General features: G+C 38.4%; 1 long non-coding RNA gene across 1 annotated transcript in view; it reads left to right on the top strand.

Moving 5' to 3' along the window:
• Positions 1-609: 609 nt before the first annotated feature.
• Positions 610-13455, top strand: part of LOC128776422 (uncharacterized) — a 32971-nt gene continuing 20125 nt past the window's right edge. The window contains exons 1-2 of the long non-coding RNA XR_008421468.1: positions 610-721; positions 12791-12999. This is a non-coding gene — a long non-coding RNA (uncharacterized LOC128776422). The remainder of the gene's footprint in view (positions 722-12790; positions 13000-13455) is intronic.

The raw sequence follows: 13455 nt of genomic DNA, 5'->3' as shown, positions 1-13455 counted from the left end.
AGTTTCCCACTAACTGACTTGTCGGCTCTTTCACCCATGCCCCTCCCCAAATCTCCTGTATATTCTTTCTTCCCGGAAGAGCTGAGTCTATGATCTTTCAATTCCAGAAAATGATTTGTTATGCTAGCCTGATATTTACTACCGATGCTTGATATTTAAGACACTCATTTCCCCAGTCCCCTCATCAGCGTGGACAGTGCTGATAACCCTTCTAGAGGGTCCATGTCACCATGCACTGAACTGAGTTCACCAAAAGGATCCCGATTTTTAAGTCAAAGTGAATGCTAGAAATCCATTATGTGGCTACAAGTACCTGTTTGTTGAGAGTGTCATTATGTGAACACACTAGAATTCACAGAATTTTGCTGCTGAAGGGACTTTGAGCGTTCCCCTTTCTGTTATCTCTCACACCTTTGCTAATGTCTATATTGAAATTACCACTTCAACCAGATAGGAATGTGTGTTTTGGGGGTGGGGTGGGGTATGGAATATCCCAAGAAAAAAAAAGGCTAACCTCTTCATATATATGACAATGGATTTGGAGATTCTTGAATCTTCCAAAGGTTAGTATATAAATGTAGACTTTAACCTTCTTCTTTTTTCCGGGAGTAAAAATCCAATTCTGTTAAAAACAGGTACATCATACACTGTGTGGTGAAAAGAGCCCTGAGCTAATCAGAAGACACAGGTTAATGGTTCTGGGTTTTTTTCATTTAACCAGGTATGTAACCCAAGGCAAGTCACTATATGTCCCCAGGATTCAGGGTAGGATAACATCAATTAGGATAGTTGAGACTCCTCAATTTAAAACTTTTAACACTATAATTTTTCTATAGTACTTGGACTTTTTGGTTCATGAACTTCTTCCAACGGCCACTGTAGGCAACCTACTTACCTCTGCAAGAAAAGATTTTGGGAAAATTCTTGCTAGACAGATAATCAATACTGAAATAGAAGTTTAATATGTGGATATCAGGCTGTTGAACTTAAGTTTAGATTAGCCAGCATTATATTCATTCAAATGAAATACTCAGATTTTTTTTTATGCATTCAGCTTTTAGCAGAAAGATGAAATATGCCAAGACAATTCAAATCAATGTGCCTTTCCTGAAATAACCATGGTTTGGAGTCCGTGCACATCACGCTGGAGATAGTCTGCCTTCTACTGCCTCTTTCTCTCATCCTTTCTGTACAATGATCATAAATGTTCAGACTCATGACCTCACATTACTGCAAGAGGCTCATACACCAAAAAAGTAAATTAAATAAAGTATGCGGAAAATACTCCATTTATTAAGAAAGGAAAGTCATTCAATATCTTAACAAACACATTCAAAGGAATGTTTTTAAGGGGAAAAGGGTTATTTGGCAAAGCAATAAACCCATAAATATTTACTGCACATGAATTTTTTCTAGGTATGTCAAGGCATTTAGAAGTTGGAAATATGGCCTTATTCTCAAAATACTTTTTAGAATTTTTTTAATGTTTATTTATTTTTTAGAAAGAGACAGAGAGACAGAGTGCAAGAGGGGTAGTAGCAAAGGGAGAGGGAGACACAGAAACTGAAGCAGGTTCCAGGCTCCAAGCTACTAGCACAGAGCCTGATGCGGGGCTCAAACCCATGAACCGTGGGATCACGGCCTGAACTAAAATCAGACGCTTAACCGACTGAGCTACCCAGGCACCACCCCCCCCCCCCCAAATGTTTTTTTAAAACAGTGTGAGAGTAGGAAACACTAATTAATAGTAATTAGTAATGAGTAAAAATAGTAATGTTTATGGTTGCTGTGTTGAATTGATGACCATCATCTGTCCTAAATTACTTCTAGGTTGCTTTTCTGTGCCACAGAGCGTACAAGGTTAGAAACTACATTTTTAAGACCCTTTTCAAACCAGAGTGCTGGATGCAAATTAGATTCCCTCAATGAGAGGAATTACATGAGATTTGGAAGGCAGAAGTTCAATAGCAGTCTTCAGATTGCTGTCACATTTCTTTTGGTTAGAAGCCAGTTGGTGGAGATGGGTTTTTCTGTAGCCACCTTGCAGTGTCCAGTCACTAATTTTGTGGGCATGGAAAGACAGCTAAGGAGGTGATAGCAATGTCTGCCAAAGATCTGAATTCCAGCTCTGCAGATAGGTATTGTGCCTCGTAATTCCCCTGCGGGGGCCTGTGTTGTGAATGTGTTAGCGATTTTTCCTCTGAAGGGCCAGTGAGGAGTTGTCGTTAGAGGTGCTCCTAGATGCTTAGCCTAAAGCCCATGCTGCTCATCCTTGGAACAATTCTGTGAGCACCAAATCTCTGCTTCTAAACCCTTTTCTACTTAAAAGAGCTAGAGTGGCAAGATTATACGGTAGGGTTTGATGGACGAGGCTGAACCCTGAAGGGTAGGTTGGTGAACATCAGATAATTCTCTGAAAAGTTTGGGTAAGATTTAAGTGTAGATTCACACTTGCACATTAAATATGCAATAATGATTTGAATTTTGCATCAGCCTGAAGATTATAAGACCGTGGAAGATCCTGAGAGCCACTGCTTTTAGACTCTTTGTTTTACTAACTTTAATTTAAACAGATTCTTAATTTTCCAGGCTCCAATGCATGAAATGATCCCCCAAAGAGCAGTTTCTGTTGGTTTAGCCCCAGACCTTTACAGTAAATTAAGAGTGATCAAAAATGTTTTCCAGATAGTTTATGGATAATGCTAGGCCAGCAAAATCCAGCAAATTAGCCTTAAGGATAAAAATTCTCCTGACCTCTTGCACCAAAGTATTATAAGGACTGTAGTTTGGTTTTGTGGCTTTAAGGCTGCAAATCACAAAAGGTCAAATTCGGAAGCTGTGCTGGGGGGATTCTAGGAATGCCGTTTACGTTGACGGAAACCTCAGTCATGTTGGGAAACTCCAGTGTGATACTTTCATCTTCTTCTCCTGGACTCCTGGAAAATTTCCTTGTTCCATGAGGTTAACCACTCCAAAACAACCTGGTCTTTTACTGGCCTAGTTTCTTAGTGATGGAAAGCCTGTGTCCTTGGCCCCTTCTCCATGAGGGATCAAGTGACAAGCATTCCTTCTTTCTGTTCTTCCCAGTGGCCAACCTCCCCTGGCCTGATCTCTCTGGCATGGTTTCCCACTTGATATGAAGCCACAAAGGACAGTATCTTCGTTATCTGCTTCTGAGAGCAGGATTTATGGGGTAGCTCTGCCTCTAAACCTCAGGCCATTTACACAGCAATGACCACAGAGCACATCAGATTAACTAAGATCAGGACAGGCCTAAAATGTCTCTCCATTTACTTGGGCCTTGACAGTGGGTTGAGGTACAGGAAGTAGTTTCCTCCAGGAATTGCCAAAGAATCAACAGATCTTCCCTGTTCAGTCTTTTTAGAAAACCCAACAAGTGTCCATCCTTTGTCATTTATAATAGAATCATTAAGTCTCAATTAATGGAACCATTAGGAGATTTTAAATGGAATGTTAAGGCAAAGGAGACAGAATGTAGTAGTGGCTAACCCTATGAAATTGTTAACATGAGTCCTCACTTTCCAGGCTGGTCACTCCAGGGGCTTCCAACCCTAAGTGGAAACGGAGTGTGATAAGTAGATGATGGAGAGTCCATTCTCTTTCTTCCGAAACTAACTTTAGGGTACCTTTTTACAAACCATGAAAGAATCACATTACTAGCATCAGAAGACACTCCAGAGGATGGTAGTTTGCAACCTAAACTAGATGTTTTTACTCTACTGATTGGAAGGGTCGTTGAATCTTACTGTGCCAAGGGGACTTCTTCCTGCCCTTCCAAATATTCTACTTTTTTCAACTTCTCACTCCTTCCTACCTGGTAGAATCAATGCATGACTGTGAGTAAATGGTCAGACCTTGAACCTTCTCTGAATGTTTACCACGTCTTTGTGTAGAAAAAAGTGTTTGGTCTCGTGCATAGGTGGCTTTTAAGATTGGCAGAGAAAGGAACGAGAAGGCTCAATGCTTTGACATATGACCCTACCCATGGGTGTATTAGATCTTCTTAGAAAAAGTCATTCCTTTAACATATAACTTGTCTCCACATTAAATACAAGTTGACTCCCAGATAGTGAATGGTTTGTGTTGTTATCATTTCAACCCTGGCATGAATCCAAAATACAATTTTAGGTTTTTGTTCAGGCTTACAAGAGAGCATAAGGCACTAGATGCTTACAGATTGAGAGATTGAAGGACGGTAGGTAGGCATATGCATGTTGGAGAGGCTGGGCTCCTTAAAACACAAAGAAACAAGAAACTTTCTAAGTTTGTGGAACTTAGATTGGGTCACTTAGCAATATTGTTAGTGTTTATTTGCTTTGTCTTGTTTTCTGATGACCTATAAAAGGAATCTCCAATTACTGAAAAATAACCCATTCTCTAATCTCTCCAGAAATTCGAGGAACATTCTTTTTGTTCCTCGTTGCTGGAGGAGAATGGAGGAGAACACTCTTTTTGCTCCTCCTTGCTGGAGATCAACCTTCAGTGAATGAAATTTCTCCTATTTCCTAATGATGAGGAGAGTGAAAGTCTCAATAGGAAGCGAAAAATGCAAGTTTAAAAAATGGAAGAGAGGAAAAAGAACGAAGAGCATCTTAAAGACGAATACATACAGTGAGGCCACATCGCTAAATAAAGAAAAAGAAAAGGATTTTGAGCTGTATAGTCTTTCCTAAACTAAAAAATGTATGGCAACAACCTTGTTTTTTTAAGAGTTAAATTATTTTAAAGATTTTTCCTACAATATTTGCTCTAGTAAACTTATTATAAAAGACAAACAGTATGTGTTTGTGGCTCAGTCATTTACAAGTTTTTCCCTATTACTTCGAAGATTTTTATGTGAGAAGAAATTTGGAGTTCTAAAGCTAATTGGATTTGGCAGAGAGAAGGTTATCATATTGGAAATATTAAAGGTAATGCTAATTTTCATGTGGAGTATGGGGATTTACCGAGGTGAAATGTAAACACCAGGAAATCCCAGAGATCACAGCTTGCGGGGCAGAAACATTTCATGTTTGTTAAATTAAGAAATGGCATTTGACATTGAGTTTTTCCTCCTTAGCTCACAAGCTGCTGACTTAAGTCTGTACTAATTGAGGGTTTTGTTTGGCTCAAAATTATAGACTCTTAAACAAAAGGCACAAATGTCCATATATTACACGCCATTCCTAATTATAAAATACAAATGACAGTACCAAATTGGCTCCATTTTCCAGTCCAGATACCACATGTGGTAAGTTCAATAAAGACAAAATGTATCGAATGTACTAGAAATATAAAACTGTCATTCATCCAATATGCTTCATACATTTCATCTTTGAATTTCTTATCATACGTTTACACGATCTGAAATGAAGCCAATTTCATATTTATTCCATTTGACTAGAATGTGACCCTTTCTGAACCTGGAAGACCTCTGGGATTTTGTGACATTGAAAATTGTAGCATTGGCAGAAACATTTTATTCTTTTACTACAGCTCCTTCCTGGAGAGGTTATTAAACTCAGTGAGCATGCCTCTGTTAGATCTATGGACTAGGAGATCAGGCGCAGTCCTCTGCTCTTTGGAGTAAAGCATGAAAGGTGACTTTTAGCTCCTTTCTGAAGGAGGGTTCAGTCACCTACACACAGCACCAGACCTCCCAACCCCTCCTTAACTGGTATCAGCAATTCTCTGCTCTTGTGTTGTTATAATGGACTATGAAGACATAAGGAGAGACTATCAGAATCAATCGGAGAACGACTTCTTTTCAGAATGCCATGTCCCGATCTGTTCTGTGTTATATGGACTAAAATAAAAATGGGAAAGGATTTCACTGACGGTTATTCATGTATGGATCTATACCTTATCCTTCTCTAGAAAAATATTAAGTTTCTTTCAAGAATACAGTGGAAGAGGGGCACCTGAGTGGCTCATACCGTTAAGCTTCTGACTTCAGCTCAGGTCATGATCTCACAGTTTGTGAGTTCAGGTCCAGTGTCGGGCTCTGTGCTGACAGCTCAGAGCCTGGAGCCTGCTTCGGATTCTGTGTCTCCCTCTCTGTCTGCCCCTCCCCCGTTCATGCGCTGTCTCGCTCTGTCTGTCAAAAATAAGTAAACGTTAAAAAAATTTAAAGAATACAACAGAAGAGAAAATACACGAAGACAGAACTAACTGGCATTTAAGTGTTTCTTTCTTTGTTTGAAAAGGCGTACATCAAGAAGTCAAAGTTCTGGAGTGGTCATCAAGTTTCTCTGTTTTTAGAGGAGAAATTCATCACTTTATCATTTCCTTCCACCTGATACCTTCTCTAGTTGAGGCCTGTCTTCAGAAATCAGTAATGCTGAATTTCTCTTCCTGACATGGCTCTGTAGCTCTCTCCTCTCAGTCCTGTCAAGGATGTAAGTCCTAGGTTCTGAGAGTAAGGACAGGTATTTGAAAACCTCTAGTCCAGTTTCCTCGTTGTACCCACATGAGGAAACCTAGGCTTAAGAATGTTCAAGGGCATCTGGGTGGTTCAGTTGGTTAAGCATGTGACCCTTGATTTGGGCTCAGGTCATGATCTCACGGTTTGTGAGATTGAGCCCCAGGTCGGGCTTCACGGTGAGCATGGAGACTGCTTTGGATTCTCTTTTGCGCTCTCTGCCCTCCTCGCCACTCGTTCTCTCTCTCTCTCAAAATAAGTAAGTAAACATTAAGAAAAAAGAATGTTCAAATGACTAGTCCAAGTTTACTCAGCCACCTAGTAACAAAGACAAAACCAGATATCACAGAACCTCTGTCCAATGTTCCCTGCATTTCTACCTACCCTATGTTATTTCTTTTGGTTCTCTAAATTTTCTGCATATTCAGTTTATTCCTTTTAGAGATCTGTAAGCATGAAGGGATATTTTCATAAGTCATGAATCCCAGTAGATTCAACTCAAGCTTTATGTTTAACATGATCTCAGTGTTCTCAAGGACCTCATTCAGTTCAGTAGTTTGTTTGTTTTGTTTGCTTATATCATCTTTGATTATTAGACATCTGTCCTCTGCTTGCATTATTACAATGTCAGAGAATGCTTGAATTTCTGAGATAGGCCACCCGATTACCAAGCGGTACTACTTCTGTAAATAACTCTGTATTATTTTGAGCAAATATGCCAACCTATAATTTCCATCAACTGGCCAAGGTTTTTTTCCCAATAAAAAGAAAATGGCGCACTTCCCTACCATCACAATAGAGGAGCAGATCTTTTCCCCTGAGTCTTGAATCTTTGAAATTTAATAAGGCACTTCCATCCCAGAGAGCATTCCAAAAGAAATCCCAAACCTAAGACATCTCTTCTGTTCCTTTGAGATTGACAGTTGCCATGGGAATGGGGAGGGGGGGTGCTGTCCTCAGGCACTCCATGATTTCATCCCAGTACAGCTCCTGCTGGGACACAAGTGCCTGCTAAGATTTTTATAGAGGTCGATCAGCTGGGCCTAACAGAGGAAGTGCTAGGTCCCTTCGCACCAGAGCAAGGGAACATGATTTATTTAGTGCTTATTGAGTGGCTCTAACATCCCTGCCTTGCCTCCCTCCCAGAAAAACGCAGAAATTCTGATTTTATTATAACTCCAGTCACCGGATTTCAGTCAGAACTCTTGGGTGGATTTCAATAGTTTATAATTAAAAGAAGAGAGCAGTCCAATAAACCCTTGGCTGGTCAAGTACCCATCGGTCCAAGTGGATGCATCTAAAGTGCAGGTCATACTCCAAATGTTACGCTTTTGATTTTTCTGTGCTGTAAACATGAGAAAGCTGCTCAAACTGGCTTCAACAGGATCTTCAGAGTGACTCATCCAGTGTTGGGAATTTCAGCTGAGAATACAGTTAGTGCAGTAAGCTATTTTGCAAACTAATGAGAAACCTGACTCTGTCTTTAGAGGGAGACACCACCCAGAAGACAACTCAGCCATATTGTATACAAAGGGGAGACTGACAGCCTGAAACAGGCAGCCAGGAGCCACCTAATGCGAAATCCAAGGCTGGATTTTGTATTGACCTTGGAGTGGGGCAGGGAAGAACATTCCTTATAGTGAAAGCTCCATCTCCAGAGACTCTGGGCCACTCTAGGGAAGACTCAGACCCATCCATCATCGTTATTTTGTCAGGAAATAGGAAAATTGAACCTATGTTAGTTAAGTCCTTAAATAGGCTTAGCAATACCTTTGCCAGTTTATAGGCAGAACATTAGCTTGCATCATCAAAGTCAATATTTTGCCTAGGTATGTTTGATTATATGGATGTGGTCAAGCAATAGACCATTTCAGAGTTTCTTGGGTGGCTCAGTCGGTTAAATGTCCAACTTCAGCTCAGGTCATGATCTCACAGTTCACGGGTTCAAGCCCTATGCCGGACTCTGTGCTGATAGCTCAGAGCCTGGAGCCTGCTTTGGATTCTGTGTCTCCTTCTCTCTCTGGCCGTCCTGTTCATGCTCTGTCTCTCTCTGTCAAAAATAAATAAATGTTAGAAAAAAGAAAGAAAGAAATAGACCATTTCTAAGACACTTCTCAAATACATTCTTACATAAGAAAGCATCATCTTCCAGAGGGACAGTGCTTGGTAGCTCTAGTTAATTCCCTGGAAATTTCAGAGTGCCCAGTCAATAGTCATTATTCTTAAGTAATAGGGAAATTTGTCATTGTAGAAATTTGTCATTGTCAGAAATTTCCTGAAAACCAGTATATTACCAGCCAGTCCCTTACCATTAGGCTGCTGCAGGATGTCTGTGATGTGCATATCATATTATGAATAAGGCTTTTTAAAGTTTATTAGGAATCATTTAAGATATAAAGAAAGATATATAATACAATGAACAAAAATACACTGAATTCTTAGTCTGTTATCCAATATAAGAAATAAAAAATGATGCATAAAATTAAAGTCTGTCTGTATTACCCCCAGTCTTATCTCCCCAGGCCTCTGAAAGTATCTCTGTCCTAAATTACATGCTTTTTATCCTCAAGCATTTCTTTGAGTAAAATTAGTATATACTATTAACTTGAATGTTTATAAACTTCATATAAATGATTTTTTGCTCATATTTTTCTGTAATTTGCTTTTTCCACTCAACATCATATATAAAGATTCCTGCACATTGATAGATATAGTTTCAGTCCATTAGTTTTCATTTGTGATTAGTATTTTATTTATTCTTCCATTCTTTTATCAACAGATATGTTGGTGGATTTCATCTTTGTTAAAGAATGTATACTTTCAACTTTATAAGACATTGTCAAATTGTTCATGATGGTGTTTATACTAATATATTCTCATATATACTCATACTCATATAATATACAATACATACTAATATACACTCATATATGCATTCCAGTTTCCATCATTTCATATCTTTACTAACATCTGCTATTTGTCAACCTATTAAAGATATTGCCAGTCTGTTATTTCATTATGGTTTTAATACCCGCTTCTCTGATTTCAGGTGAGGGAGGTTAAGCATGTTTTTGATAAGGTTTACATCTTCTGTACCAAATTTGCTTTCCTTATGTCATTCTCCATTTCTTAAATACTGCTCTCTCTTTTACACACACACACACACACACACACACACACACATTCACACACCACTACTTTCTACTGGTATGTATGTTCTACAAGGCAGAAACATAGGTGTATCCTCAATTCTTAGCTTAAGGTCCAGCCCAAATAAGGTGCTTAATAAATATTTTCTGAATGAATGAATTTGTGTTTTTCAATTTTAAATTCAATGCAGGCCCTGATGACAGAAATTAACAACTACCTAGTCTATCTGACTATAGAGACTTTCTGCTGCTTATCCATTCTACACTCCAGGATGTTTCTGAAATACAACATTCATTTTGTCACTTCCATGTTTAAAAGTCTTCCATGGCTCCCTGTTGCTAAGCAGAACAGGGTCAAACTCTCATGCTGATAGTCAAGGCCTTTCCTCAAATGGAGCCCTTTGTCAGTTCTAATTTATTTCTCATTATGGCTCCAATCTGAGCCCTCTGTTCTAAGAAAGTTGGTCCCCCTGCTTCTTCTCATGAGACAACTTAGTGTTTATAAGGATATCCTTTATACGAATAACTTTATAAAGGTTACCTTTAGAACCTCCAGAATTTTGTGCATGTGGAAAATGCTGTACATGTTTACTAGCCTGTAGGAACTTTGAAGGGCCTAGTCTTTATCTTCCATACCTGGGACACAGTAGGAATAGCTGTTGGTTTTTAGGTGAATGGATTTTTTTTTCTTGGTCTCCTTTGGTAAATCGAACACACAACATAAACCAAGAACTCAACTCTAGCACAAAACTGACTAAATGAATGTCAAAACCTATCTAGGGATTAACATCACAATTTTCATGATGGAAACACACAATAGGTAGGTGCCAGGCACTGTGCTGGTTAATATTTCCTTGTACTCAAAGATAAATTTTGTCAGTTCTCTGTCCTGAAGGGACTTAGATTATAAAAGGGAAAACAAATATTAAATATTATAATATCTACCTCTACCACTGCCTCCACTAGCAAAGTTGTGGGAAAACTTACCCTTCCTAGGCTGGAAAAGAAAACATGATCTTCAAGATGGTACCTGGAAGTCATTCTCTCACCTTATAAGGGTCATCTATTTTATTTCAGAAAATGATAAGTTCCCTGTGAAATAAGACTCAGAAAGGACTAACTACTAATAGCTGAGAACATACCTTCCCTTCCCTCTTTTATTGACTAAACCCTCAGAACACTTGTAAGGCAGGAAAGGCCACGGATATCAGAAGATTCATAAAGGTCTGAAGCCAGTGTAGGATCTAGAGTCCAATCTGTTTCTTCCTTTTCCTTTATTTTCTATTGGCGTGTGCCCAACATAGCCTTCTTGCGCTTAAAAGCAGATAGTCTAAGATAAGGGAAAAAATAAAGTAGTCAGCAGAAAACTGAGGTTCTCATTTTGTTCTACCCACTAACACAAAGGAGAAATGAGGAAATTGCACTGCACACTCTCACAAGTATATCTAGCTTTAACCGCCTGTGTCTTGACTCTAAAGTCAGAAGTGTCTTTGGTGTGCATTGTATTTATTGGCAGATCCTATGTCTTTAAGAGTTTCTACATGTTTATTTCAAGTTTTGAAGGTACAAGTTAGTCTCAGAATTTAGATAGTAGCTGAAAGCACTAAAAACATAACTTTTAATAACCACCCTGAATACTTGGTAGAATTTCAAAGTTTCTAATAATTTCAAAGTAAAACACTTGGGTTTTCCTGTAGCCTGTATTTTAAAACAGCAAATGGCTGTTTGTGAGGTAAAATCCAAGGGGAGAATAAACATCCCCTTACTATAAAAATGTCTTTCCATTTAGCTTACATTCTGTTCAAAATTCTGAACTATACATCAAAATCCTAAATGTGGTTAAAATTGAAAAGACAAGAAATAACAAGAGTGTTGGCAAGGGTGTGGAGAAAAAGGAACTTTCATCCACTGTTGGTGGGAATGAAAACTGGTATAATCACTGTAGAAAATAGTATGGAGTTTCCTCAAAAGACTAAAAATAGAAATACCATATGATCCAGTAATTCTACTACTGGTATTTACTCAAAGACAACAAAAACACTAATTCAAAAAGATAGATGCACCCCTATGTTTATTGCAGCATTATTTACAATAACCAAGATAATGGAAGCAACCTAAGTGTTCATCAGTAGATGAAAGGATAAGGAAGACACACACACACACACACACACACACACACACACACACACAGGAATATTATGCAGCCATAAAAAAGGATGGCTCTTGCCATATGTGACAACATGGATGGACATAGAGGGTATTATGTTAAGTGAAATAAGTCAGACTGAGAAAGACAAATACCATGATTTCACTCATATGTGGAATAAAAAAAACCCACAACAAATGAGTAAATAAATAAAAAGCAGAGACCTATAAATATAGACAACAAACTGATTTTTGCCAGAGAGAGGGCAGGTGGGAGATAAGCAAAATGGGTGAAGGGGAATGGGATATACAGTTATGGAATATATCCCATATATTCCAATATGAATATATTCCAGTTATGGAATGAATAAGCCACAGGAATAAAAGGCATAGCATAGAAAATATAGTCAGTGGTATCATAATAGCGTTGTATGGTGACAGACGGTGGCTACATTCATGGTGAGCATAACATAATATATACAGAAGTTGAATCATTATGTTGTATACCTGAAACTTGTGTAACATTGTGAGTCAACTATACTCAAAAAAATTTTTTTTGTAGCTCAAATGATTCCCCTGAACAATTCCATTTATGTCATTTCTTTCCTATTTTTAAATTCTCTTTTGTTTATTTGGAGGGAAGTTGCATTCTTGCTAATTACATATTTCAATTACTGTTGTGACTATATAAGACATGCCCATATTTACTGAATAAGAACATAATAAATACAAATAAAAAGAAAGGTGCTGAATGTCCTTGATAAATGTTATCTGGAAGAAGAAATCTTAATTGTCCGTCATTATTGAAAATATTATTAAGCAATCTTAAAAGGCCCCAGACTCCGAGAGAATGAAACAGAGAAGTAATTACTTTTTATTTATAATGGGTATAAGAAGAAAGACCAGTTGTTTTCTGGAAAGCACCAGCATAGATAAGGTGTAAAGTACGTGTGAAGGTCACTAAGTGGTTTAAACACACAAAGATTTAACTCTTCTAAATAAAAGAGGGCGGTATGGAGGCCTCCAGAAATCATCTGAAACCAAAATACCTCTTGTGTCTGCTCTGCCACTGTAGGCTTCAGCTGTCAAGTTTACACCCCAGACTCTCAAGAGAAGAAAGAAGGAAGGGAAAAAAAGGCCCACGTCTACACTGGGCTGACTCCCTTTAAAGAGACTTCTCAGCTGTCCCACACCATAATTCTGCTTTCATCTCACTAGTCCGAACTCAGTGTCAAAGTCACCTCTAACTGCAAAAGAGGCTTGGAAGTGCAGTGCTTCAGCTGGGTATGTTATGTTCTGCAATAAAACTGGGGTTCTGTTATTAAGGAGAGGGGGGATACTTGATCCTGGGTAGGTGACTAGCAGTCTCTGCTTTAGTAACCTAATGGGGATGTAAGCAAATGGAACGTTAGGAAGGAGGAGGCAGTACATGAAATTGGACTATAGCTTTTCATACATCACAAGTTTATGTGGTCTAAATACTATTGCTGGTGGGTCATTGAGACTTCTAGAGTTATCTATAGTACTATAATGAGCAACCAAAGGATAAGAAAAAGTCATCATTTCCTCTCTTGGTCTCAATTTATTTACCTAAAAAAATGAAAGAATTTATTATATCAGTAGTTTTCAAACTTTGTCTCAGCAGCAGAATTCTTTTTTTCTCACATTATTTTATGCAGATTCCCAGGTAAGACTGATGAACAGGAAAACCTAGGCATCTGAAATGGGAGTCATGAGCTG

The sequence above is a fragment of the Panthera pardus genome, unplaced genomic scaffold, assembly GCF_024362965.1.
Source record: "Panthera pardus isolate Hobbes unplaced genomic scaffold, ASM2436296v1 HiC_scaffold_13, whole genome shotgun sequence".
Classification (NCBI taxonomy): Eukaryota; Metazoa; Chordata; class Mammalia; order Carnivora; family Felidae; genus Panthera; species Panthera pardus.
This window is presented reverse-complemented; position numbering and strand designations above follow the sequence as displayed.